Source organism: Ascaphus truei, chromosome 19 (assembly GCF_040206685.1).
Source record: "Ascaphus truei isolate aAscTru1 chromosome 19, aAscTru1.hap1, whole genome shotgun sequence".
Lineage (NCBI taxonomy): Eukaryota > Metazoa > Chordata > Amphibia > Anura > Ascaphidae > Ascaphus > Ascaphus truei.
In genome coordinates, this window is record NC_134501.1 from 1,419,745 (window position 1) to 1,447,477 (window position 27,733).

At 43.2% G+C, this 27,733-nt stretch overlaps 1 long non-coding RNA gene across 1 annotated transcript; it reads right to left on the reverse strand.

Annotated features, from left to right (window-relative positions):
- Window positions 1-308: 308 nt before the first annotated feature.
- On the reverse strand, window positions 309-19,047 carry LOC142469718 (uncharacterized). The gene is made up of 3 exons (XR_012789070.1): window positions 18,970-19,047; window positions 17,416-17,498; window positions 309-1,109 (listed from the first exon to the last, which is right to left on the reverse strand). It is a non-coding gene; the product is annotated as an uncharacterized LOC142469718 (long non-coding RNA).
- Between the last annotated feature and the right edge of the window lie 8,686 nt (window positions 19,048-27,733).

Below are 27,733 nucleotides of genomic sequence, written 5' to 3' on the forward strand. Positions count from 1 at the left end.
AATAAACTTTTAATGGTCACAAACGAGCTCAGTATTGCTTTATATTACAGCTTCAGATCCCTTGAGATTCGGGATGTCTGGCAAATTGCTCATGTTGTTTGAAGTGATTGTATTCTGAAAGTAAGAACAAGACATTTTCTGTGCAGAGTTAAACGGAACCGTTACCGGGGCCTTCTACAGGCCATGCGCAGCTTCATTTATTAAAACCGGAAAGACTCCCATGTGGTGAATAAGTAACGTCACCATGCGGGGAAGACGAACATTTATGTCCTCGGTTAAATATTTTCCCTGTTTTTTTCACTGCACCATGTCCCATGGGTTTTTAAAAATGATGCTAAACATATAGCTTGAGGTGAAAACTGGAGACCTGATGAATGAGAGGACCAAATAAATAACGCATAAACATGCAGGTTTCCAACAGCAAGATGTGATTTGTTATTCTTTCTTAATAAACTAACGAAAGGCTCATCAATATTCAGCATTAATCCTGAGAATGATAATCAAAGTGTTTCTACTGTGGATTTACAAAAGTGACTGTCCAACAGCAGAAATAATGTTATCGGCCTTTGTGGATTTCTTCAGCTCTTTCAAAGTGTTTTACCAATTAATGAAATGAATGAAATATTCGTCAAATACTGTGTGTAACTTTTATTTTCTTACTTTGATCATGGGCATAATATGGTTTCAGAATTATTTATTAAAATACATTTATTTTAAAATATAAGAAGACGCACAGTCAATAATTAATAGAAAATGGGCTGCTTTTTATCTTTCAAAGTTATAAGCTTGAAGAGAACTGATTTCCCAACATGGAGGGAGAGCACTAAATTATCTTTTCGGCCCATGATATATGAGTCAATCACCCAGTTGGTATGTGGTGTGGGATAGGGAGAGTGGGAGATACGATGTTCACGATTGACTCCAGAAACTGGCAGATCTCTCCATACGAAACTGAGGAACAGCCACCTCTTGGTGCACAGGATGTTCTGTCACTGAGATTCAGTGGCTTAGGTTGAGACATCTATTCACGAACACATCATCATTCTTGCTGTATCTTCGGTAGAGGTGTCCCAAAGGATCTCTGCTACCCTTCTTTCTGTGAAATAGGTCTAATTTTGGTCAAGACAAAAAACAAACCAGAAATTAACACAAACACTCAATCAATTCTTTGTTCTGTGAAACCAAGTAAATGCTTTTTCTGCCTTTTGACAATATTTCTGTACCTCTGAAGAAGACACAAGTAGAATTTTTGGACTGGTGCCATGACACCTCATTACCAGGCCACCCAGAAGTTCAAAAGACTCTCGATCAACAATTTTATTGTGGTCCCGCATGAACAGTGACATAGAAGAATAAACACAGCCGATGTGGTCTATACCAGAGCCAATTAAACACCGGCAAAGGCATGAATCTTGTTATGGGCCTTCCCAGGTCTCAAAAAACCTTGTCTAATCTTGGTTGTAATCAAAATATTTTCTAAGATGGGACATTTTGTCGCACTACCCAGCCTGCCCTCTGATCCGTCTCAGGTCTCCTTGTTTATACATCACGTATATATCGTCTGCATGGGCTTCCTATCAGCATTGTCACAGATTGACGACCGCAATTCACGCCCCATTTTTGGAAGGTGCTTACTGCCAATTTTGGAATTCAACTCCGCTTATGGTATGGAGGTAGAATGGGGGCAAGTGCAAGTTTGACAAGCAGTGAGACACCCATAGTAAATACAGATAATACTAGAAAACTAAACTATACTATACTAATACTAAACAGATAATACTAGAAAACTTCTAAAGACTAAAAAAGTGGGCGCAGAAAGGAAGGAGCAGATAAGATAATAGTACAGGCTGAAAAAAAACTGAAATGCATGCTTGCTAATGCAAGAAGCCTGACAGATAAAATGGGGGAGCTTGAATTAATAGCTGCAAGGGAGCAGTATGATATCATAGGCATTACTGAAACATGGTGGGATAAAACTCATGACAGGACAGTTAATTTAAAGGGTTTTTCTCTTTTTCGGAAGGATCGGCCAAATAGAAGGGGGGGTGGAGTATGTTTATATGTTAAACCGGATCTAAAACCTATTATAAGTGACGATGTTTATGAAGGGAATGATGAAAATGTAGAGACCTTGTGGATAGAAGTTAGCAGTGGAGGTACAAGTGTAAAGAAAATGTTTGTGGGAATATGCTATAAACCACCAAATATCTGTGAGATTGAGGAAGCTAAAATACTTTTGCAAATGGAGAAGGCATCAAAACGGGGTCATGTTTGCATTATGGGGGATTTTAATTATCCAGACATAGACTGGGCAATGAGATTAGCGTTACAACAAAAGGGAACAGGTTTTTGGGGGTGCTTAAAGACATTTATATGACCCAAATTATTGAGGAACCAACCAGGAGAGGGGCAGTTCTGGATTTGGTCATATCAAACAATGTAGAAGTAATAACAAATATTCAAGTCCTGGAACATTTGGGTAACAGTGATCATAACATGGTCTCATTTGAAATAAATTATCAAAAAACAGATTACTTGGGTTCAACAAAGACCTTCAACTTTGGAAAGGCAGATTTTAATAAACTGAGGTCAAATCTAGTAGTAATACAATGGGATGATGTTTTTGCAGGGAAAAATGTAGAAGAGAAATGGGCAGTCTTTAAAACATTGTTAGAAAAGCACACTTATCAGTGTATACCCTTGGGTAATAAGTATAAAAGAAATAAGTCAAAACCAATGTGGCTAAATAAACAGGTAGGGGAGGAAATGGACAAGAAGAGGAAGGCGTTTAGATTCTTTAAGTCAGAAGGGACAGAGACATCTTATCAGAATTATAATGAATGTAACAAAAATTGCAAAAGGGCAATTAAATTAGCAAAAATGGATAATGAAAAAAGGATTGCAATAGAAAGTAAGGTCAACCCTTAAAAATTCTTTAAGTACCTTAATAACAACCTCCATATTAATGAACCATTGGTTAACTGAGGAAGAAGTTCATAAGCGACTTGAAAAAATTAAAGTAAATAAGGCACCTGGCCCCGATGGCATACATCCAAGAGTTCTCAAGGAGTTAAGCTTAGTAATAGCAAAACCATTATATTAATATTCAAGGACTCCATTTCCACAGGCTCAGTACCACAAGATTAGCGTAAAGCAGATGTTGTGACTATATTTAAAAAGGGAGCTAGATCACAACCGGGAAATTACAGACCTGTAAGCCTGACTTCAATAGTGGGGAAACTACTTGAAGGTTTAATACGGGATAATATTCAGGAATACCTAATGGAAAATAAAATTATTAGTAATAGTCAGCATGGATTTATGAAGGATAGATCTTGCCAAACTAACCTTATTTGTTTCTTTGAGGAGGTAAGTAGGAATCTAGACCAGGGTAATGCTGTTGATGTGGTCTACTTAGATTTTGCAAAGGCTTTTGATACGGTTTCACACAAGAGGTTGGTGTACAAAATAAAGAAAGTTGGACTCAGTAATAATATATGCACCTGGATTGAAAACTGGTTAAAGGACAGACAACAGAGGGTTGTCATAAATGGAACTTTTTCAGGTTGGGCTAAAGTCGTGAGTGGAGTACCTCAGGGATCGGTACTGGAACCCCTGCTTTTTAACTTGTTTATTAATGACCTTGAGGTTGGGATCGAGAGCAAAGTCTCCATCTTTGCTGATGATACTAAATTGTGTAAGGTAATAGAATCAGAGCAGGATGTAATTTCTCTTCAGAAGGACTTGGAGAGACTGGAAACGTGGGTAGGTAAATGGCAGATGAGGTTTAATACAGATAAATGTAAGGTTATGCATTTGGGAAGCAAGAATAAACAGGCGACTTACAAATTAAATGGGGATAAATTGGGGGAATCCTTGATGGAGAAGGATTTAGGAGTGCTTGTAGACAGCGGCCTTAGCAATGGTGCCCAATGTCATGCAGTAGCTGCAAAGGCAAACAAGATCTTATCTTGCATCAAACGGGCAATGGATGAAAGGGAAGTAAACATAATTATGCCCCTTTACAAAGCATCAGTAAGACCACACCTTGAATATGGAGTACAATTTTGGGCACCAATCCTAAGAAAAGACATTATGGAACTAGAGAGAGTGCAGAGAAGAGCCACCAAATTAATAAAGGGAATGGACATTCTAACTTATGAGGAGAGGCTAGCTAAATTAGATTTATTTACATTAGAAAAGAGGTGTCTAAGAGGGGATATGATAACTATATACAAATATATTCAGGGACAATACAAGGAGCTTTCAAAAGAACTATTCATCCCACGGGCAGTACAAAGGACTCGGGCCATCCCTTAAGGTTGGAGGAAAGGAGATTTCACCAGCAATAAAGGAAAGGGTTCTTTACAGTAAGGGCAGTTAAAATGTGGAATTCATTACCCATGGAGACTGTGATGGCAGATACAATAGATTTGTTCAAAAAAGGTTTGACATCTTTTTAGATGGGAAAGGTATACAGGGATATACCAAATAAGTATACATGGGAAGGATGTTGATCCAGGGAGTAATCCGATTGCCAATTCTTGGAGTCAGGAAGGAATTCATTTTTCCCCTTAATGGGGTTTTTTGTTTGCCTTCCTCTGGATCAATAAGTAAGTATAGATGTAGGATAAAGTATCTGTTGTCTAAATTTAGCATAGGTTGAACTTGATGGACGGAAGTCTTTTTCAACCTCATCTACTATGTAACTTTGTAACTATGTAACTATGTAACTATGTAACTATGCGTCTCCTCTACATTTCACCCTCAAACAGACGGACAGATTGAACAAGTTAACCAGGTTATGGAACAGTTTCTGCTGAGTTACATCAATCTCACTGAAGACAATTGGACAGATCTCCTCCCTCTGGCAGAATTCACCTATAATAACCACCTTCATACTTCCACCGGTGTTTCTCCTTTCTTTTGGCAGACACACTATGTTGCTCCTGGTTTCATTACCAGTGCTCATTTCCACCAAGGAGGTACTCACTGCACGAGACATGAAATGCCGCCTGATATCCAGAACCAAGTTAGTCGTAATCTGTTTCACTCCAAGTGGATCTATAAGTCATACACCAACGAGAGCGGCCACCGCAGTGTGCAGTACAGGATCGTGTGTAGTTGTCATGGGCCCAGTTCGCATTGTTTCGATACTTAACCCTGCAGCAGCGAATCTAGGATTGCCAATCAGTTGGAAGATCCACTCAGTGTTCCAAGTATCCTTACTGAAAAGAGCTAGTCCCGCTCACGTCACAAGGAAAGAGCCAGTGAAGATGGAACAGTTGAATATGAAGTCCAAAGCATACTGCTTTATCAGGCACACACACCTATAGTATCTAGTCAGCAGACAAAATGATGGTCCAGAGGAGCACTTGTGGTAACCGGTCTCTGAGGTACATGCTTCAAGGTTGGACGTCAATTTCCCGTCCAGCAACCTGATAAGTCATGGGCCTCACATGCTCTGTGGGCACACGGCCTCTTCACAGGGGGGGGGGGGGGATACTGTCATTTCCCGACTGCATGTCCGTTCCGGTCATCACCAGGTTTTCCCAGCTCTCCAGGTTGTTCAGGAGTAATTCCCGGGATCTACTTCAGTTCTCCGGGTTTTGCCTCTAGGGTGCACTGCAGCATCACTTCCTATTGGACCCTACAAAAATGTTACTGCTTTCCCCAGTGCTGCTGCAACAGACTATCTCTGTTGTTTCATTGCTGCTTGCCTGGATCTTTGATCTCTGCTAAAGTTGCCCCCCCCTCTCCCTTCCGCCCCCCCCTCTCCCTTCCGCCCCCCCTCTCCCTTCCGCCCCCCCCTCTCCCTTCCGCCCCCCCTCTCCCTTCCGCCCCCCCTCTCTCTTCCGCCCCCCTGCTACTTTTGGATCTTTCTCTGTCTTCTGATCTCCCTGTGTATGACCTCTGCCCGTCTAACCTCCATATTGTCTGCCACCTGCCGGACGCTATACTTCTTTACCATGACCCCTCTTCACTACTGAACCATTCTCACTACCGGATCTTCGCACTGTTCACTGTGCACGTTTCCATCGCGGACCCTGGGTGCAGCTCGCTACCCCCTTGTGGGTAATGAGAGTGGGTGGGGGGTTTCTCCCGGACTAGTTGCAGTGTATTCTGCTCCTGTGTGCTCTGCTATCTGCATTGTTACAGCTTTTTTATAGAAATCGTTCCAGATTTCACAAATATCTTCACATAGACAAGGACTAGAATACATCTGAAGAAGAGAATTTCTAGGACTCCAGATGTAGTGTACAACTATACTGTATGCAGAACGAATATGTTGGGCCCTTGTAAGGTATCGCACCCTGCCATTATACATCTGCAAAACCGATACATCGATTTATACTGAATGTCCTATATGTTGATACGTCGACAACTACGTGTACATTGTATAAATATTCATATGAGTATTAGAGTGCTTAATCAACATTCAAAATACAAAATCTGAGCATAGTAACAAAGTAATAAAACGTACATTGTATTTGAGCTTGTTTTTTTAATCTACCGCAACACCACAATAAAAGGTTTTATAATAATTGTTATTGTGGCCTGGTTTTGCCTTCTGTATATTTTATATATTTTGTATGTCTGTGCTGTTAATGATAAGACAGATGATTATTAGTAATATATGCATGCTTTACAGTGCATATGTTTTATTATTGGGCTAATATTCACAGCTGGAAGTTTTTGAAGTCTATTTTAGAGGAACACACTGCAGGCGATAAGAGGTGAACCTTAGAAACCAAACATTGTATCCTTAAAAACATACAAGTTTATCTTTTAATCACCAGAGTCAAGGAAGTAGTTTGATTTCAAGGTGCGCGTCTTTAATAATAAATCAGCTGTTCTCAGTACTGTAATAACGATGTATATCTTTCCTAGGGAAAGTGTAAAGGACTCAGCATGTGTCTGCTCTCTGTCTCATTACTGTTGACAAATCATGAATTTCTGTATTCAAGATCCGCAGGAGGCAAATTATGTGCTGGGGGGTCTTCTCAATTAGATCACTCATATATTCTCTAATCATTAAAATGTCACACAGAGGTAAATAAAAACCATATAGGAAATACTAATAAGCTTGAACACTACAAGCATTTTCCCTCTAGCAAGTAGCAAAACATTTGGTGCTTGGTACAATGCTAACGCTCCAGACGACAAGATGATACTGTATGGCTAAGAGTGTACTTCAATGTTCAGGCCAGATGCTTGGATGCTACAATCTGTTTGGCAGAGACTCACAAAACTGGCCAAGATGCAGTCATGACATTTTTAGTCAGTTTTTTCCCCCCTCTAATTTCGCTTCCTTGTGAAATGTTTAGCCCAGCCTCAATGGACAAATGATGTCGCGGGATTAGTCTTGGATAGGGTTTGAGACATTGGGACACTTGGCTCAAGTCCTGTTCTGAAATATGGAGCAGAGGAGAAAGCTGCACCCACCTTTTCTATGAGGCCAATGCAAAGTGGATTCTTTTGTCCACATCTATCTACACCATTTGAGTAGAATTGGTGTAGTGGTTCAACCAATGGTCTTGAATAAACAAGTTTGTGTGTTTTGTATTCTAGCCGCACATATTTATTCTATGTGATCCTGAACAAACATTTTTATTCCCTTAAAAAAATATTATTGTTCCTTTCTTCCTTCTCCTCTTTGGAGACTGGGACATAGAGTAGGTTGCCAGAATTGAACCACAAGTGCGGCTACATTAACTCCTCTGCGTTATAATTGTAAAGTGTGTTGGGTTTGAAAGGTCAAATATGAAGATTTAATATAAAAATTTGATTGCACAGATGCAGATCCAATCAACTTCTCTTTACAAAGGAAAGGTATACAGGGATATAACAAATAAGTAAACATGGGAAGGATGTTGATCCAGGGAGTAATCTGATTGCCAATTCTTGGAGTCAGGAAGGAATTTATTTCCCCCCCTATGAGATATCATTGGATTATGTCACTGGGGTTTTTGTTTGCCTTCCTCTGGATCAATATACTGTAAGTACGGATATAGGATAACGTATCGGTCATCTAAATTTACTATATGTTGAACTTGATGGACATATGTATTTTTCAACCTCATCTATTGTATTGTATTGTATTGTATGTCTTTATTTATATAGCGCCATTAGTGTACATAGCGCTTCACAGTAGTAATACATGTGGTAATCAAATAAATAACAGATAATATAAATAACAGATCATGGGAATAAGTGCTTTAGACATAAAAGTAACATTTCGGAAGAGGAGTCCCTGCCCCGAGGAGCTTACAGTCTAATTGGTAGGTAGGTAGAACGTACAGAGACAGTAGGAGGGAGTTCTGGTAAGTGCGTCTGCAGGGGGCCAAGTTTTATGTATCCTGTGTTCAGAATATCCACAGTGCTATTCATATGCTTCTTTAAGCAAGTGTGTCTTAAGGTGGGTCTTAAAGGTGGAAAGAGAGGGTGCTAGTCGGGTACTGAGGGGAAGGGCATTCCAGAGGTGCGGGGCAGTCAGTGAAAAAGGTTTAAGGCGGGAGAGGGCTTTAGATACAAAGGGGGTAGAAAGAAGACATCCTTGAGAAGAACGCAAGAGTCGGGATGGTGCATAGCGAGAAATTAGGGCTGAGATGTAAGGAGGGGCAGAAGAGTGTAAAGCTTTAAAAGTGAGGAGAAGAATGGAATGTGAGATGCGGGATTTGATAGGAAGCCAGGAGAGGGATTTCAGGAGGGGAGATGATGAGACAGATCTAGGAAAGAGTAGAGTGATTCTGGCAGCAGCATTTAGGATAGATTGTAGGGGAGACAGGTGAGAGGCAGGAAGGCCAGACAGCAGGAGGTTACAGTAATCAAGACGGGAGAGAATGAGGGCCTGAGTCAGAGTTTTAGCAGTCGAACAACAGAGGAAAGGGCGTATCTTAGTTATATTGCGGAGGAAAAAGCGACAAGTTTTAGAAATGTTTTGAATGTGAGGGGCGAATGTGAGAGAGGAGTCGAGTGTGACCCCTAGGCAGCGTGCTTGGGCTACTGGGTGAATGATTGTAGTTCCAACAGTAATGTGGAAGGAGGTAGTAGGGCCAGGTTTGGGAGGAAGTATGAGGAGCTCTGTTTTAGCCATGTTGAGTTTAAGGCGTCGGAGGGCCATCCAGGATGATATAGCAGAGAGACATTCAGAAACTTTGGTTTGTACAGCAGGTGTAAGGTCAGGTGTTGAAAAGTATATTTGTGTGTCGTCGGCATAGAGGTGATAATTAAACCCAAAAGATGTTATTAGGTCACCTAGAGAGAGTGTGTACAGAGAAAAGAGAAGAGGTCCCAGGACAGAGCCCTGGGGTACCCCCACAGAGAAATCAATAGAGGAGGAGGAGGTGTTAGCAGAAGAGACACTAAAAGTACGATGGGAGAGGTAGGATGAGATCCAGGATAGAGCTTTGTTCCGAATACCTAGAGTATGGAGAATGTGGAGGAGAAGAGGGTGGTCCACTGTGTCAAATGCTGCAGAGAGGTCGAGTAATATGAGCAGAGTGTAATGACCTCTGTCTTTGGCAGCATGGAGGTCGTCAGTTATTTTAGTGAGGGCTGTTTTGGTGGAGTGAGCAGTGCGGAAGCCAGATTGTAGAGGGTCTAGGAGAGAATAGGTGTTGAGAAAATGGAGCAAGCGAGAGAATACAAGACGTTCAAGGAGTTTAGAGGCAAAAGGCAGGAGGGAGACAGGTCGATAGTTAGAAAGACAGGTAGGGTCAAGCTTGCTGTTTTTGAGTAATGGTATGACTGTTGCATGTTTGAAGGAGGATGGAAAGGTTCCAGAACAGAGGGAGGAGTTAAAAATGTGTGTAAGCGTAGGGATTATAGTAGGAGCTAGAGGTTTTAGGAGATGGGAGGGAATGGGGTCAAGAGGGCAAGTGGTAGAGGGAGAAGAGGCGATCAATAGTGACACATCCTCCTCTGAGACAGTGGAAAAAGAGTCAAGGAAGGCAGGAGGAGAGTTAGGAAGAGGTGTAGGATGGGGGGAAGAAACAGAGGGGATGTTCTGCCGTATGGATTCCACCTTTTCCTTAAAATAGTCAGCAAAGTCCTGAGCAGAGATGGAGGAAGGAGAGGCAGCTGAGGGTGGTTTGAGTAGAGTATCAAAGACAGAGAACAGTTGGCGTGGGTTAGACTTGTGCATGTTGATTAGTGCAGAAAAGTAGGCTTGTTTAGCTTGCGAGAGGGCAGAGTTGAAACAGGATAGCATAAATTTGTAGTGAAGGAAGTCTGCGAGAGTGTGAGACTTCCTCCAGAGGCGTGTAGAGGAACGAGTGGAGGAACGCAGCATGCGCGTGTGGGAATTTAGCCAGGGTCTAGGGTTAGAAGGGCAAGGGCGGCAGAGAGAAAGCGGGGCATGTAGATCAAGAGACGAGGACAAGACAGAGTTGTACTTTCTGACCAGGTTGTAAGGGTCTGTAGCAGAGCTGAGAGAGAAGAGGGAGGAGCGTAAAGTGGACTCAAAGTCAGGTAAGTGAATAGAGCGCAGGTTTCTGCAGAACCGGGGGGTAGATGGAGGTGGAGAAGGGGAGAAGCGAGATAAAGAGAATGAGATGAGATGATGGTCAGAGAGAGGAAAAGGGGAAATGGAGAAATCAGAGAGAGAGAAGTTTTTAGTGAAAACCAGGTCTAAGTAGTGGCCATCCTTGTGGGTGCTGGCTGCAGTCCACTGTTGAAGGCCAAAAGAAGAGATAAGAGAAAGAAAGCGGGAAGCCCAAGAGAGAGAGGGGTCATCAATGTGGCAATTGAAGTCCCCAAGGAGAAGAACAGGGGAGTCTGAGGAGAGAAAGAAAGAGAGCCAGGATTCAAAGTGAGAGAGAAAGGCAGAAGGGGGATGAGTAGAGGTAGGTGGGTGATAGATAACCGCCACATGAACAGGGAGAGGAGAGAAGATCTGGACAGTGTGAGCCTCAAAGGAGGGAAAAGCAAGAGAGGGGGGAATAGAAAGGGTTCGGTAATGGCAGAGAGAGGAGAGCAGGAGCCCCATGCCTCCACCCCTGCCATCAGTGCGCGGAGTGTGGGAGAAGGAAAGGCCACCATAGGAGAGGGCAGCTTCCAGAGCAGAGTCAGACTGAGTGAGCCAGGTCTCAGTTATAGCAAAGAGAAGCAGGGAGTGAGAGAGAAAGAAGTCATGTACAGAGAGGAACTGGTTAGAGAGGGAGCGAGCATTCCAAAGGGCACAGGAGAAAGGGAGAGAGGAGGGAGGGTGGCAGGGGATGGGTATGAGGTTGGAGGGGTTGACACCAGAAGGAGTAGAAGTTGCATGTGGGAGGCGAGGACGAGAGCAAGTAGAAATAAGACAGGGACCAGGATTGGGAGAGATATCCCCAGAAGCAAGGAGGAGAAGCATTGATAGAAAAAGGATGTATTGTACTATGTAACTCCAGTTAGTATCATAGTGATCACTAGCATGATAATGAACCATTACTGGTCTTGTATTACTGTCTGTTTAAGAGTTACTCTCTTATGCTACTGTATTATTGCTATCAGACAGTAATACAAGACCTGTATGTATGTGTATCTTTGTTCATATAGCACCAGAGCTTTACAAGAGCGACAATACAGTATGGGGAATTATAATACAATAAATACAACAAATAAGATCAGACAATAGGAAAGGAAATCCCTGCCCCAAAAGCTTACAATCTAAGTGGTATGTTGGGAGACTTGCAGAGACAGCAGCTGAGGGAATAAGTGCAGTAGATGGCAGTCAGTGGTAGGAGTGACTTTGGGTGTGGGACAGTAGCCATGACTCCAGGCTACTGGAGTGCTTCATTTAAGAGGTGAGGTTTAAGGTTTGTCTTAAAAGAGGAGTGGGAAGGTGCTCGGTGTATACTGAGTGAGGGAGTTCCACGGGTAAGGGGCAGTGAGGGAGAGAAGGTGCTCGGTGTATGTGGAGTGTGAGGGAGTTCCACGGGTAAGGGGCAGTGAGGGAGAGAAGGTGCTCGGTGTATGCGGAGTGTGAGGGAGTTCCACAGGTAAGGGGCAGTGAGGGAGAGAAGGTGCTGGGTGTATGAGGAGTGTGAGGGAGTTCCACGGGTAAGGGGCAGTGAGGGAGAGAAGGTGCTCGGTGTATGCGGAGTGTGAGGGAGTTCCACGGGTAAGGGGCAGTGAGGGAGAGAAGGTGCTCGGTGTATGCGGAGTGTGAGGGAGTTCCACAGGTAAGGGGCAGTGAGGGAGAGAAGGTGCTGGGTGTATGCGGAGTGTGAGGGAGTTCCACGGGTAAGGGGCAGTGAGGGAGAGAAGGTGCTCGGTGTATGCGGAGTGTGAGGGAGTTCCACGGGTAAGGGGCAGTGAGGGAGAGAAGGTGCTCGGTGTATGCGGAGTGTGAGGGAGTTCCACGGGTAAGGGGCAGTGAGGGAGAGAAGGTGCTGGGTGTATGCGGAGTGTGAGGGAGTTCCACGGGTAAGGGGCAGTGAGGGAGAGAAGGTGCTCGGTGTATGCGGAGTGTGAGGGAGTTCCACGGGTAAGGGGCAGTGAGGGAGAGAAGGTGCTCGGTGTATGCGGAGTGTGAGGGAGTTCCACGGGTAAGGGGCAGTGAGGGAGAGAAGGTGCTCGGTGTATGCGGAGTGTGAGGGAGTTCCACGGGTAAGGGGGCAGTGAGGGAGAGAAGGTGCTCGGTGTATGTGGAGTGTGAGGGAGTTCCACGGGTAAGGGGCAGTGAGGGAGAGAAGGTGCTGGGTGTATGCGGAGTGTGAGGGAGTTCCACAGGTAAGGGGCAGTGAGGGAGAGAAGGTGCTGGGTGTATACTGAGTGTGAGGGAGTTCCACAGGTAAGGGGCAGTGAGGGAGAGAAGGTGCTGGGTGTATGCGGAGTGTGAGGGAGTTCCACAGGTAAGGGGCAGTGAGGGAGAGAAGGTGCTGGGTGTATGCGGAGTGTGAGGGAGTCCCACGGGTAAGGGGCAGTGAGGGAGAGAAGGTGCTCGGTGTATGCGGAGTGTGAGGGAGTTCCATGGGTAAGGGGCAGTGAGGGAGAGAAGGTGCTCGGTGTATGCGGAGTGTGAGGGAGTTCCACGGGTAAGGGGCAGTGAGGGAGAGAAGGTGCTCGGTGTATGCGGAGTGTGAGTGAGTTCCATGGGTAAGGGGCAGTGAGGGAGAGAAGGTGCTCGGTGTATGTGGAGTGTGAGGGAGTTCCACGGGTAAGGGGCAGTGAGGGAGAGAAGGTGCTGGGTGTATGCGGAGTGTGAGGGAGTTCCACGGGTAAGGGGCAGTGAGGGAGAGAAGGTGCTCGGTGTATGTGGAGTGTGAGGGAGTTCCACGGGTAAGGGGCAGTGAGGGAGAGAAGGTGCTCGGTGTATGCGGAGTGTGAGGGAGTTCCACGGGTAAGGGGCAGTGAGGGAGAGAATGTGCTCGGTGTATGCGGAGTGTGAGGGAGTTCCACGGGTAAGGGACAGTGAGGGAGTGAAGGTGCTCGGTGTATGCGGAGTGTGAGGGAGTTCCACGGGTAAGGGGCAGTGAGGGAGAGAAGGTGCTGGGTGTATGCGGAGTGTGAGGGAGTTCCACAGATAAGGGGCAGTGAGGGAGAGAAGGTGCTCGGTGTATGCGGAGTGTGAGGGAGTTCCACAGGTAAGGGACAGTGAGGGAGAGAAAGTGCTTGGAGTGTGAGGGAGTTCCACGGGTAAGGGGCAGTGAGGGAGAAGGGTTTAAGGTGAGAGAGAGCTGTAGATGTGAAAGGGGTGTAAAGGAGACAGTTATGGGTAGAGCGCATGAGACGAGTAGGAGCATAGTGAGAGATCAGAGCTGATATATAGGAAGGAACAGATGAGTGGAGAGCCCTGAAGGTAAGGAGGAGAACTTTGTGCGTGATTCAAAACTTGATGGGAAACCAGGATCTGAACAGAGACCATTTTGGGTCTTTATCATTCTATTAACAGCTAGCTAGCAGGGATATAGCAGGGATATACGCTTTGCCATCCTTCTGCACATACAATGCAATGCAGTATACAATGATAGAGACACTACTTTTTAATTTTCCACCCCTGTCTCCTTCAAGTAAATATGCACTGCTATCTTCTGCAGAGCAATCATCAATCATCTTAACATCATTGTTTAAAACGATGACAGCTTTAATATTACAACCGTCCATCAATTTGTTTTGACAATGTCTGTCATAGTTATTGATGACTTGTTAAAGGTTAACTGTATCCTGTTTACATGTCAGCAGATAATTGCCCTAATTTGAATAAGGCGACGCGACCCCACGTTAATACATCTAGTGCAGCCTTGTACAGGCACCTTCTTACCCCTTCTTTAGTTAATTACCTTTTTACCCACATGCATTGTGCTTCTTCGTGATTCAGAAGTCATAACCGTGGATTCATGTCAGCGGATTGAAATGTATTTGAAAGTAATGGCTGCCCATACTCTAGATGGCACCTGCATTGTCTAAGTGATGGATATCTATCTACTGTTTGTTTTTTCTCTAGATAAATTGCAAGTTATATAGGAAACGAACAATTCACCGACAGAAGGAACATATTGTCAATCAAAATGATACAAAGTTTGACAGCCACAACAAATTGATGCTGACTTAGCAGGTGTTACTTTCCAGGAAATGCATCTAAGTGTGTTTACAAATGTACAGTAACTAGGTATTTGCGTAGCTCCCACTTAGGAGCAGCAATATAGCGAAAGCACTCAGCCACATAACATCTAATTTACAGTTTTATTTATGTTCACTTTATAATGCATGTTTAATATTTTATGAACATTAAACAACATAGTAAATGATAAAATATGCAGTAAAAAGTTAAAAAAAATTGCAGTGGCATCATTCGAATGTTATTTGATTTCAGAATGAGATTTATCTTTGGGATGATGGCGGAGGAAAAATAAAGGCAATTTATGAAATAAATTTGGACAAAGTTATAATGCACCAGTATTTTACTCATTTCAGACTCCTACCCAGCTATGAAAACGTGATTACTTGAAACAGGATGTTTTATTTTGTGTGGAATATAAACTATTAATGAAAAGAAATGTAAAAAACAGCTCACACTTTTTTTTCACTTGAGTTTGACAGCTTATCAACCAATAGTTTAATTTTACCAAATGCGGTTAATTACTCAAACTAATTACAGAAACAAAATCTTCCCTCTGAGATAAAGTTCAAAGCGACTTCCTTTGCGTTCAATTAATATATTTTAATGTCTTCAGTTAGGACTGATACAAGTCACTCTGGCAACAAAGTAACATGGCCGCTGCATGTACTGTCGCCTGCACACATTGCTAAATCCCACGAGCGTGCGCTTCAGATAACTCATCCTTAATCCCTTTTCTAACCGCTGCCTAAATGCACGAGGTGACAAACAGGTTGATAAAAGACACAGGATGGGAACGGCTTCTCTAAACACCAATTGTGCGGCAAAAAGGGACGTGTGTATCTGTCCATAGGTAATCCTATTTATGTTCTGTTTTCAAAGTGATGTATCCAGGGTGATTCCAATCACTGAAGTGGCCTTGTGGCTAGGGTTGTGATGTGCTAGGGTTAGGGTTAGGGTTGTGATGTGCTAGGGTTAGGGTTCGGGTTGTGGTGTGTTAGGGTTAGGGTTAGGGTTGTGATGTGCTAGGGTTAGGGTTGTGGTGTGTTAGGGTTAGGGTTAGGGTTGTGATGTGCTAGGGTTAGGGTTGTGGTGTGTTAGGGTTAGGGTTAGGGTTGTGATGTGCTAGGGTTAGGGTTGTGATGTGTTAGGGTTAGGGTTGTGGTGTGTTAGGGTTAGGGTTCGGGTTGTGATGTGCTAGGGTTAGGGTTGTGGTGTGTTAGGGTTAGGGTTAGGGTTGTGATGTGCTAGGGTTAGGGTTGTGGTGTGTTAGGGTTAGGGTTCGGGTTGTGGTGTGTTAGGGTTAGGGTTGTGATGTGTTAGGGTTAGGGTTGTGATGTGTTAGGGTTGTGGTGTGTTAGGGTTGTGGTTTGTTAGGGTTAGGCTTGTGGTATGTTTGAGTTAGAGTTTTGGTGTTTTGGGGTTAAACATGTGGTGTGTTGGGGTTAGACTTGTGGTGTGTTGGAGTTATGGTTGTGATGTGTTAGGCTTGTGGTGTGTTAGGGTTAGAGTTGTGGTATGTTAGGGTTAGAGTTGTGGTGTGTTAGGGTTGTGGTGTGTTAGGGTTGTGGTGTGTTAGGTTTGTTGTGTGGTAGGGTTAGAGTTGTGGTGTGTTAGGGTAATGGTTGTGGTGTGTTAGGGTTGTGGTGTGTTATGGTTGTGGTGTGTTAGGGTTAGAGTTGTGGTGTGTTATGGTTAGAGTTGTGGTGTGTTATGGTTGTGGTGTGTTAGGGTTAGGGTTATGGTGTGTTAGGGTAATGGTTGTGTTAGGGTAATGGTTGTGGTGTGTTAGGGTTGTGGTGTGTTATGGTTGTGGTGTGTTAGGGTTAGGGTTGTGGTGTATTAGGCTTAGAGTTGTGGTGTTATGGTTGTGGTGTGTTAGAGTTATGGTTGTGGTGTGTTAGGGTTATGGTTGTGGTGTGTTAAGGTTAGGGTTGTGGTGTGTTAGGGTTAGAGTTGTGGTGTGTTAGGATTATGGTTGTGGTGTGTTAGGGTTATGGTTGTGGTGCGTTAGGGTTAGAGTTGTGGTGTGTGTTATGGTTGGGGTGTGTTAGGGTTAGGGTTGTGGTGTGTTAAGATTATGGTTGTGGTGTGTTAGGGTTAGAGTTGTGGTGTGTGTTATGGTTGTGGTGTGTTAGGGTTAGAGTTGTGGTGTGTGTTATGGTTGGGGTGTGTTAGGGTTAGGGTTGTGGTGTATGTTATGGTTGGGGTGTGTTAGGGTTAGGGTTGTGGTGTGTTAGGATTATGGTTGTGGTGTGTTAGGGTTAGAGTTGTGGTGTGTGTTATGGTTGGGGTGTGTTAGGGTTAGGGTTGTGGTGTGTGAGAATCTGTCTCGGTAATTCCCAATACCTCCACAAGCTTTGGGTACCAGCTTTGGACTGCAAGCTGTTTGAGCTTTGAAGAAGACTCTGAGCCTGTAAATGATGATTTGTTTACAGTAGCTCTAAATCCATTAGTAGCAAAGCATAATACCTTATTATTCTGTATCACGGGCAGATACCTCTTGTCATGTTCAATTCATTTTGATTGCTTTTAAAATTCAATCAAAAATGTTAAAAAAAAACAGAAAAATAAGCTCACTAAAGCACTATTAAAAAATGTATAATATGAAAAAAAAACCAGTGTCAAGAATGTGATAATAAAACACTTCTATTATAATAATCAGCAGGGCAAAAAGTTGTGTCGAACTATAAAGGATAATACAATCCTATGGGACCAGATGCGGGGAGTGAAAGGGGGTTAGTCTCCCTCCAACAAATGCAAACTAAAAGGTCAGCGGCAAAATGGTCCTAAATGTGAAAAAGAACAATCACGCACAGCACAGTGTGGGATAAATCGTGAGAATAGATATATCCGATATTAAGAATACTCACATAAAGATACACACGTGTTTCCTGCTGTGAGCAGAAGAACTGGGTTCCAGACGGTTCTGATCTGAAAGTCTTGGTCGGGTTTTCTCATATGAAAAGAAAGTACAAAATAACATTGTTTAATACAGATTATATAACAAAAAGTAAGACAGGGGTTAAAATCCCACTCACAATACTGTCCAAGTCAAAGCGCAGATTTACCACAAGAGGGTCTCAAATATAATAATAATAATAATAATAATAATAATAATAATAATAATAATAATAATAATAATAATAATGGGACTCAAAGCTTCACAGTTACAAAAGGAAAAGAAGAAAACATTTAATTTTAGAAAAAAACCCCAAACACAAGGAATGATGCAATACAGGAAGGGACGGGACTATAGCTATTTAATGTTGGGCAGGTTGTGGGTCAGTAATTCAATGCCTGGGGAAACAGGATGGTCTGAGCCTGTTCTTATAGATTCCCAGAGAGGGGCCTCTCGCACTGTACGAGGCAGACTGTTCCAGAGAGTGGGAGCAGCGCGGCTAACAGCTCGGGCGCCAAAGGAAGTTACGGAGATTATGGGAACTGTTAGGAGTCCTACACCTGCAGGTGGAAGAGAGCGAATGGGACTGCAGGGAACTAGAGGCGCTCTCAGATAGATGGGACCCTGCGCATGTAGTGACTGCTAATCTAAATGTTACGAAGCCAATTTTGAAATAAATTCACCATTTTATAGGCAGCCTGTGCAGAGAGCAGAGAACAGGTGTCATGTGACTCCGTACGTCCGCCTCATGCATCAGGCTCGGATTCCAGATTCTAGCGTGTGTGACGTCATTTTTACTTGTTCGTAAACCCCCCCCCTCCCCAACCATTTTTAAGTTGCCCACCTACTATTTTGCCACATGAAAAGGCGAAATAGCGAATTGTGAACAATTTGGGCTATTTCGCCAGAACGTTTGGCTTCTAAAGCTCAGGCGAAATATTAGCGAGTTTTGCAAACTTTTGGAATGTTTTCTAGGATCTGCAGAGAAGTGAATTTTCAACAGATTCACACAGCTCTAGTGGCACAAAATGCATGAAGTGCAACGTGTTCCATGCGCTGCTAGCAGCTAAGGGGGTTGGACGACTACTGGATTCCTTGCTGTAATTAAATCACATTAAACATTTTTATTTTAATGAGAACAACACAACATAAGCAAGCAATATAATAACATGGAAATTAAATCCTGTGAATTACAGGCCCCCTGAGTTGGTTAGAAATGGCTTAGTTTGCTTATTATGAAAACAACAAGTGCTTCATCTGTGAGTAATAATTACTAACATTTAGAATAAAAAAAAGCAGCCATAAAGAATTGTTAGGTTTAAAAAAAGGTATTGCGGCTGAAGTATTATTCTCATACAAACCACATATGAAAATAGGGTATAGGGCAGGGGAGCGCAAACTGTGCGGCGCACCCCCAGGAGGGCGGGAGATTTGTCTGGGGGGTGGGGGGAGGGGAGGTGGGGCGCCTGCGGTTTAAATGAAATGCCGGGGGATCGCGTGAGGACTCTGCAACAATAAAACTTACTGGGATTCAGACGCTGTGACTCGTCTCCATGGCAACGTGGCAGCGGATCACAAGACCGGACATCACGTGACCCTGGAGCGTCATTTGACGCAGATGCCAGGTAGGAGGGGGGGGGGGCGCGAGCTCCGAGGCAGGCAGACAGGGGGGTGCAGCAGGAATAGTTTGCGCTCCCCTGGTATAGGATATAGTGCGCTCGCTGTCCATCACCTCCCAGCTAGAACTATCACATTGAATCTGGTGAATCATTGTACTCGCTGTGTCCTTTGGGGATCACTATTCAGCCAATAACAACACACAGGGCTATATTTACGGATCCCTGCTGCTCTATTATTGAAGTTTATGGACTGTAATTTGTGGTCTTATATTGCAACGCTGTGTAGTAAATGTGGCCCTTTACTTGCATGGGGCTGTATGATATCTTCCTGAACGAAAGGGGCTTATTTAGAGTTGGCTAGCGACAGTGGAGTCTCAGCGCTAACATGTTGGGTTTGGGCAAATTAAAAAAGACCATAAAAAAAGACGTAAATGCCATTTACTTAAAGACGTTCTACATGAGCGTCCACGCGTTAAACACCCCCTGTCTTGCATTTGCATCCATTTTACAGCCATTTTAACAGATTTTTTTAATTTAAAAAGGCTTCCTACTTATGCGCCTTAGTGGCCCAGGTAGAAATCAGATTCCACTATAAGAACACACGGTACCAGGGACTTTGTGACCTGTGGCTGCTTTTGCTGCTCTGTTGATGCACACACGCTATCTGGTCCAGAATGGTTTACAGGACAACACCAGGATACAGGATAAAAAGGAAAACCTTTATTTTAGCTATTTTAGTCTGATATTCGCAAACATTACGCACACATAAGATGTACTATTTGTGGATCAGCAATCACACCCATTTAAGAACTCATTAGCATCATTTTAGGCCAACGACTCTGCAGTGTTGAACTCAGAATCGCATAGGAAACAGTGAAATTATGGAGGCGTAGCGCAAATATTTTACGCTTACGCTATTTGTCTGTCAAACTTCTAAATCCGGCCCAAGGTTTCCCATGGAGTAGCACTTCTAAGTAAATATGTCCGAAGAGCCAAGATTCTATCCCAGAGGTGGCTGCACGCACTTTATATATTTTATCTATATTTGATATCATTTTTTATGTTTTGGAAATTATTCACATTTCTCTGTATATCTTGAATAAAAATGATTTGCAATACTCCAATTAGCCAGAAGGAAATCCACAATGGCAGCCATATTTTTTAAGTGAAACTTCTTTAGCGGCACCTATCACATGAGAAAAATTCCATGGCAGTAAATGGACAGCATGGTGACGGAAGTGACGTCACTGCTGGCAGAAGACGCCATCAGCTTCCAACACCAGCAGTCACCGGAGAGGAGGAAGGGAAGGCAGCGCGGGGTAGCGGGGGGGGGGGGGGGGGGGGGAGGAGGAGGGAAGAGGAGGAACACACGCTCACTCACACAAAATCCGACCGCTGTGTCTGCCCCCCGCGTGGGTGGAGAGAGGGGGGGCTGGCTCGGGGCTGGGGGACTCAGACAGTGGCAGGTCTGGCTGGGGGATGCTGAACACCCCCTCCTCATACCTCTGCAGAGGGGGAGGAGAGAGGGGGGGCTGGCTCGGGGCTGGGGGACTCAGACAGTGGCAGGTCTGGCCGGGGGATGCTGAACACCCCCTCCTCATACCTCTGCAGAGGGGGAGGAGAGAGGGGGGGCTGGCTCAAAGCCGGGGGACTCAGACAGCAACAGCTAAGATATCCCCCCTCGTGTCTCCACCGGGTGGAGAAGCGAGGGGGGCTGGCTCGGGGCCGGGGGACTCAGACAGAGGCAGCTCAGACATCCCCCCTCCCCCTTGTCTCCGCCGGGTGGGAAGAGAGAGCGGGGGCTGACAGAATGCACCAGCAGCAGGACATGGAGAATAACACAGACACACACCACACAGAGAGAGGGGCACACACAAACCACACACAGAGACACACACACACACACTGACACACACACTGTCACACACACTGACTGACACACACACACCGACACACACACACACACACCGACACACACACACACACCGACACACACACACACACACACACACACACACACACACACACACACACACACACACACACACACACACACACACACACACACACACACACACACACACACACACACACACACACACACACTGACTGGCACACACACTGACTCACTGACTGACACACACACTGACTGACACACTGACTGACTCACTGACATACACACTCACTGGCTGACACACACACTGACTGGCACGCACACACACACTGGCTGACACACACTGACTGACACACACACACACACACACTGACTGACACACACACACACTTTTATTCTTCAAAGCTAAGGACTTGTCCTATAATAAAAAAAAATGTGTGTATGCTGAGCACGCGCATTTTAAGTGAAACTTCTTTGTCTTTTGTCACTGTCTGAGTCCCCCGGCCCAGAGCCAGCCCCCCTCTTCCCTCCCCCCCGGCAGAGGTACAGACACAGCGGACGGATTTTGTGGGAGTGTGTGAGTGTGTGTGTGTTTCTCTTGCACCCTCCCCCATCCCCTGTGAGCTCCCCTCCCTTCCTCCTCTCCGGTGACTGCTGGTGTTGGAAGCTGACGTCGCTGATGGCCTCTTCTGCCAGCAGTGACGTCACTTCCGTCACCATGCTGTCCATTTACTGCTATGGAATTTTTCTCATGTGATAGATGCCGCTAAAGAAGTTTCACTTCAAAAGTCACATTCATTGCACTGTAGATAGATTTGTTCCTTTTTTTGAAACTTCAGAAAACCCATGTGACATGCAATGTGAAATGTTTTAGAAGTGATAATGCAAATGTCTGTATATTCGTAAATTCTTTATGAACATACAGACCTTCCACTGCACTGATTTTGACATTAAAGGCTAAAGAAAATCATACACAGTGCTTCTTTTTTGCTCTCAAGTGAGAAAATATGCTTTCCTATGCCACATAAAATCTAATGGCAGCGGAAATGCTCAGGAGGATGGCATCTTGTCCATTAGGGGGATAGGGTACTTTAGTTTATATATAGATGAATGGAAGCTGCTACATCTGTGTGTGTATGTAAATAAATATATATAAACACAAATTAGAATATATATATACTGTATCTATTATCATCATCTTCTTCTTCAGTCTTGTCGTTCCCCTGCTGGATGAAGCCTCACTAAGCATTTTCCACATATTTCGGTTGCAGCTTCTCTTATCAACTTTGTTCCAACAAGTTTTCTTATCTCATCCTCCCATATTACTTACTTGTTTTTTTATATATGAGTAAACATTTCTTACGGGCCAGAAGGGTCGACCTAAGTAACGATAACGAATTTGTGGTAGATCTACTACAATATATGTTAACCCACAATTATTTTCTCTTCAATGGTAAAACCTACCACCAATTCCAGGGAACAGTCATGGGGACATCCTGTACCCCAACATACACCAACATACATAAAAGATACAATGTACAGTCCACATACAGCTGCAACATAGCATTAAATGCTATCTGAGCCTTGGGGAAAATCTCTGTGATATAGAGAATTTCTCGCAGTATTATAGGACTTAACAAGTTTCTATTCAAACATACAGCGTCTTTTAGGTTTTCATATTATATTTCTAGTTTTCTTTCTTTCGTCAATAGTTACATTAAAGTATTATATTATAATTTCATTAGTAGAGGTGGAGTGCTTACAATAGCGACCCTCTTTGGGTAATACCCAGCATACATCTCTCCATACTGTACATCTTGTGTTTTCTGAAGCTTCTGAATTATCTGCGCATTTAGGGTCCAAGTTTCACATCCATACATGAGCACAGGCAGGATACACGGGTCGAAGCACAGTGGAAAATGGCTTTGAAATATGGTCTAGTTTCTTTCAACTGTGCTCCATGTCATCTTTATTCTCCTATTGATTTCAGTCAAGAGGTTCCCTTCCATTGTTATTAGCCTGCCAAGGACTTGACTTCTTCTAGTTCTATTCAATTTATTTCAATCTTTGCAGACTTGACACGTTTGTTGAACATCACTTTGATCTTTCCGAGGAACAAACAGAGAGACCCGGTGTGGCACAATGTAGGAGTAAGGCCAGCAGCTGGGGAGATGCCCGCCAGCAACAAGGGGCCCGACCAGTGGCTCTGAACCATCAGAGACAGAATAGACTCCATTTTCCTTACATCTCCCTTTGTAAGTACAGTGTGTCTCAGATTCGATTGTGGCTCGCCATTGAAAATAAATGTTCTTCTTGCTTCTTCTTCTGGTTCTTTGGTCTAGACCACATACTTACAACTTTGTTGGGAAAGGAGTTTCAAGACTCACCCCTAAGACCGGGTCACACACTCACTCCCCCCTTGTAAATACGATGTATCTCAGATTATTTAGATTTTATACCTCCCACGGCCCTGACCGGTTCATCTCAAGTGAGCCCTCACTCTCTGGTAGGCCAGCGAAGACAATCTCATCACTGATTGGATGGCACCCGGTCTTCCATGGATTCAGATGGAGGCCAGGAAAATATGTAAAGCAACATTGCTCAGAGCTTCACAGATTATTACAGATTATTCTGAGGTTCATTGCTAGTCTCAGTGTCAGAGACTAGCGGGAGATTTGAACCTGCAAGTGATTGGCTAGAATCCTGCGATACTGGGGTATCCTGAGACAGACGGACTGTGGAAGGCATCCTGGGTAATATAGCTATGGCAGTATGTATGAGAAGTGTGCAGAGGTACGCAATGGAGACTGGTTTTAAGGTGAACTAAAATAAGGCTTTTATTGCACCTGCTTCTTTAACACATGAAAATTAAACGTATGCAAAATAAGGGGTTAAACAAAGCTTCTGCTCCACTTGGGAGTATTTCTAGGTAAACATATGCAGTCCAGAACTCCATTTAGATAGCATGTTTCCCAGCCCCAAACATATATTTTCATATGTGCAGATATACAAAAGTCTTAGAAAGTAAAGCTTATCTGTCTCTCTGGTAGCTGTAGGGCGGAATCCTTCTCTGCTCTCCTGGTGTAGCCTTTTTGTCCTAAGGCACTTTCAGCTTTCAGGTTTTAGAAATCTTCTCCCCCTTGTTGTCTTGTTGTCTGGCTGTCAGCCTACAGCCGCTCAAGACCTCTCTGTCCCTTCCTGGGTCAGCCCAAGTGCCAGCTCAGGAGTCTCTCCTTCCTGTCTCAGAGGCAGGCTTTTTCTGATACCTGTAATCAGTTAGGTGGTGTTGGTTAATTGTCAACCAGCAGTTAACCATCACACTGCTGGATTAGAGGCACATTTTTGAACAGGGATAAAGTCCCCTGTTACACAGTACTCATCCCCTAGCAAGCTAGGAGTCCCCTCATAACCATCTGTTTGGTGAGTTTAGCATCGTGTTGCTCCTGTTGGCTCTAACTGAAATAAACTCAGTTTATTTAACTCTCGTTTTGTTTGGTGCTTGTGATCCCGATGTAATCGTCTGGTTTTCGGTGTCAGATATGTTGGGATATACTGTGATATTCTGCACTGAATCCTATGATCACATTCTGATCTATACTAGGATATGCTGTGTTATCTGGAGAAACAATGTTACATACATCATCTATATATAAACATGACTGGAAATTAAGCCTTTATCATATATATTAATGTAACTTTTTAAAATAATGTTCTTCCTTTTTCCCCTACATTTATTCTTGAAGTCTTTCTGCTATACCAATTGTTTTTACATTTTAATATCAAAGTATTTGTTTTATGAAAAGCCGGTGTATTCTCTTCTTTTATAAAATGCTCATAATCAAAACTGTAAGATTAATTCTTCTCTCAAGAACTCTTCACATTACTGCACCATTTCTAGGACATTGGATAAAAGGGAAGCAATATAAAACAAAGATACACCACTTAAAGCAAAGCTGCACTGAATATGCCAGACTGATTCTTCTTTCTGTGCGAGGATATCCTATTTTGTATGAAACTCTAGAAATGTATAAAGCCTGATTAGGGTTTGTTAACATTTCAATGCGAGTTTCATTTTACAACTTTCTTGTTTGTTTAGCTCAGCGAAAGCTCAATAACCAGAGAGCTAAAACATGTTTCCAGTTTCGAATTGGCAATTTATTGCTGGTACACTTTTTATGCTACTGTTATCTAGAGAAAAAAAATGATTTGGATTGAAATCAAGTGCTTGCCAAGCATGGAAGGACATCATTGTTTTTCCTATTAGCCACCTGTGCCCATATTGTACAAGTATTTATCATGACAAAAAAAACTTTTGGCTTCAAATAATCTATGATAATATCAACAGTCTCTGCAAAATCATGTGTTGCTGTAATTAAAATACCACGCAGAAATCACTCTCTGTATCGTTGGGATGTCAGCTAGTTGGAACAGGGAAGATACTGGGAGTTCTGGGAGTTCTGGGAGTTCTGGGAATATAGTGGGTTCATTTGGAGAGATATAGGGTATGTTGTAGATCCGGGGTTCGCAAACTTTTTTGTTTTTAACTCCCCCCTGCTCGCGCAACCCCCCCCCCTTACCCCCTTACCTCCTCTCTGGCATCGGCTGCGTCATTTGACTTCACAACGTCATGTGATGTTACATTGCCATTTTGCCCCGCGGTGTCATGCCGGAGAGCAGGTAAGAGGCAGTTACAGAGGCCTCGCGCGCTCCCACGGCATTATATGTAAATGTTGTGGGGAAGAGCACGGGGCCTCTGTAAACGCCGCGCCTCCCCCAGAAAAAATGTTGCACTCCCCCCCAGTTCTCGCACCCCTGTTGTAGATTATACTCCCAGTCTGAGGCATTTTCACATTGCTATCTAATTAATCCAAGACACACCCGCTTAAAGAAGCATACGAATAGCACTGTGGATATTCTGAACACATGATACATAAGCTTCGCCCCCTGCAGACGCACTTACCAGAACTCCCTCCTACTGTCTCTGTACGTTCTCCCTACCTACCAATTAGATTGTAAGCTCCTCGGAACAGGGACTCCTCTTCCTAATGTTACGTTTATGTCTAAAGCACTTATTCCCATGATCTGTTATTTATATTATCTGTTATTTATTTGATTACAACATGTATTACTGCTGTGAAGCGCTATGTACACTAATGGCGCTATATAAATAAAGACATACAATACAATACAACCCTTTTACGGCTAGAAGGGCAATGCAATGTATTGATTTGCAATTTGCGTGGAAGGTTTACGACTAGAGATTGGCACATTTTCCTGGCCACAGTTCGTATGCGCAGTGAGGAAATCGGGTGAGTCACCACAGTTAAAAAAAATAAAATAATAATAATTACCATTTTTTATAATTTTTACATTTAAAAAAAAAGGAAAATTAGAGAATATTGGAAAAATAATAAACAAAATGCAAAAAGGTTTGCCGGGAAAAAAGCAACATGTATAATACATTTTGCTTGAATGTTTTACCCTGAAAGTTCCTTAGAAATATTCTTAAAATTACCAATTTTTTCAAAAATTTGGAAAAAATAAGTCAGCCAAGAGAATGTGAAAAAATTTGCCCCTCTCTCCCCATGACCATGAGGCATCTGAGGAATTAATATCAATTATCAGTCATTTTGTTTCGCATCAACTTGCACCCGTGTGAAATGCATGAAACTTGTTAATTTAATTGAATATTTGAATCTGTTCTTTTAGACACAGAAGATAAAAATCACCCGACAGTTTAAATTGATGAAAATATAACTTAACGCTGAAGCAATGACAGACACAACTTCTAAAATGTCATTCTAACATTGCTCATAGTAACCCCTGTCTAATTGCACCAACAAGAAGTCCCAAAAATTCTTTTTGACGCACATGGATACAAAGCATCTTCATATATTGGCACAAAGGGATACAACATGAATACTGCTTACATTCTGTGGCGCCCTTATTGCTATTTGGGACATTGGCCGATAGCCTAGTTTTTGTGTTACTCTTGCCCGGAAGAATTAGGGTGTTATTCATGAATGTGGATAGTGCAGATGGGCACAATCGTACGGGAACTCCCACTGACTTGAATGGGAGTTTCCATGTGGTAGTTTGCGATTGGCACAACTGCATTTTAATGAATAACACCCTTAGGGGCTTATACTATCAGTCGAAATGGCAAGTCGGGCTGTTTTCAGTAAAAATTCCCCATTTAAAATCAAGTTTGACAAATTGCGTTATGTTGAGTACTCGATTAATACAATTTAAATAAAGAGTTGTGTTTTTTTTTACATTTATTACTAGTGCTAACAAATATTAATTATTAGTGAATTATTTAAAAATAATAATTTTGTTAACCTATAAAAATTAAACATCCACTCTGCGTCAAATACAGATTTTGTTGATACATGGCTATTTAATTCTGCTTAATTCTGCTACCGATATAAACTGAATTTTTGGTGTTTATGCCAGGTTTAACTAGACAGTCGATTTTGACACATTCTCTCCTTTTTTACATAACATTATTATCTGTACGCCTAGCGCACTCCTTTTTGCATGCAGTAAAAATAAAGGAAAAGCAAACAATTTTTGTCAGTGACTGAGAAATGTCAGATTAGTACATCGTTGTGCACAAGCACAATTTAAAATGAGATTTCCACCAATTTTGTGCCCCAAAAAAGACACTTTCCACGCTTAGCACTTAGGTCCCTAAGACTTTTTGCTTAAGAAAACAAATGAGTGTCCCCTGGAGCTTCCTGCTGGATATGGCCTCACATACAGTGTATGATTTC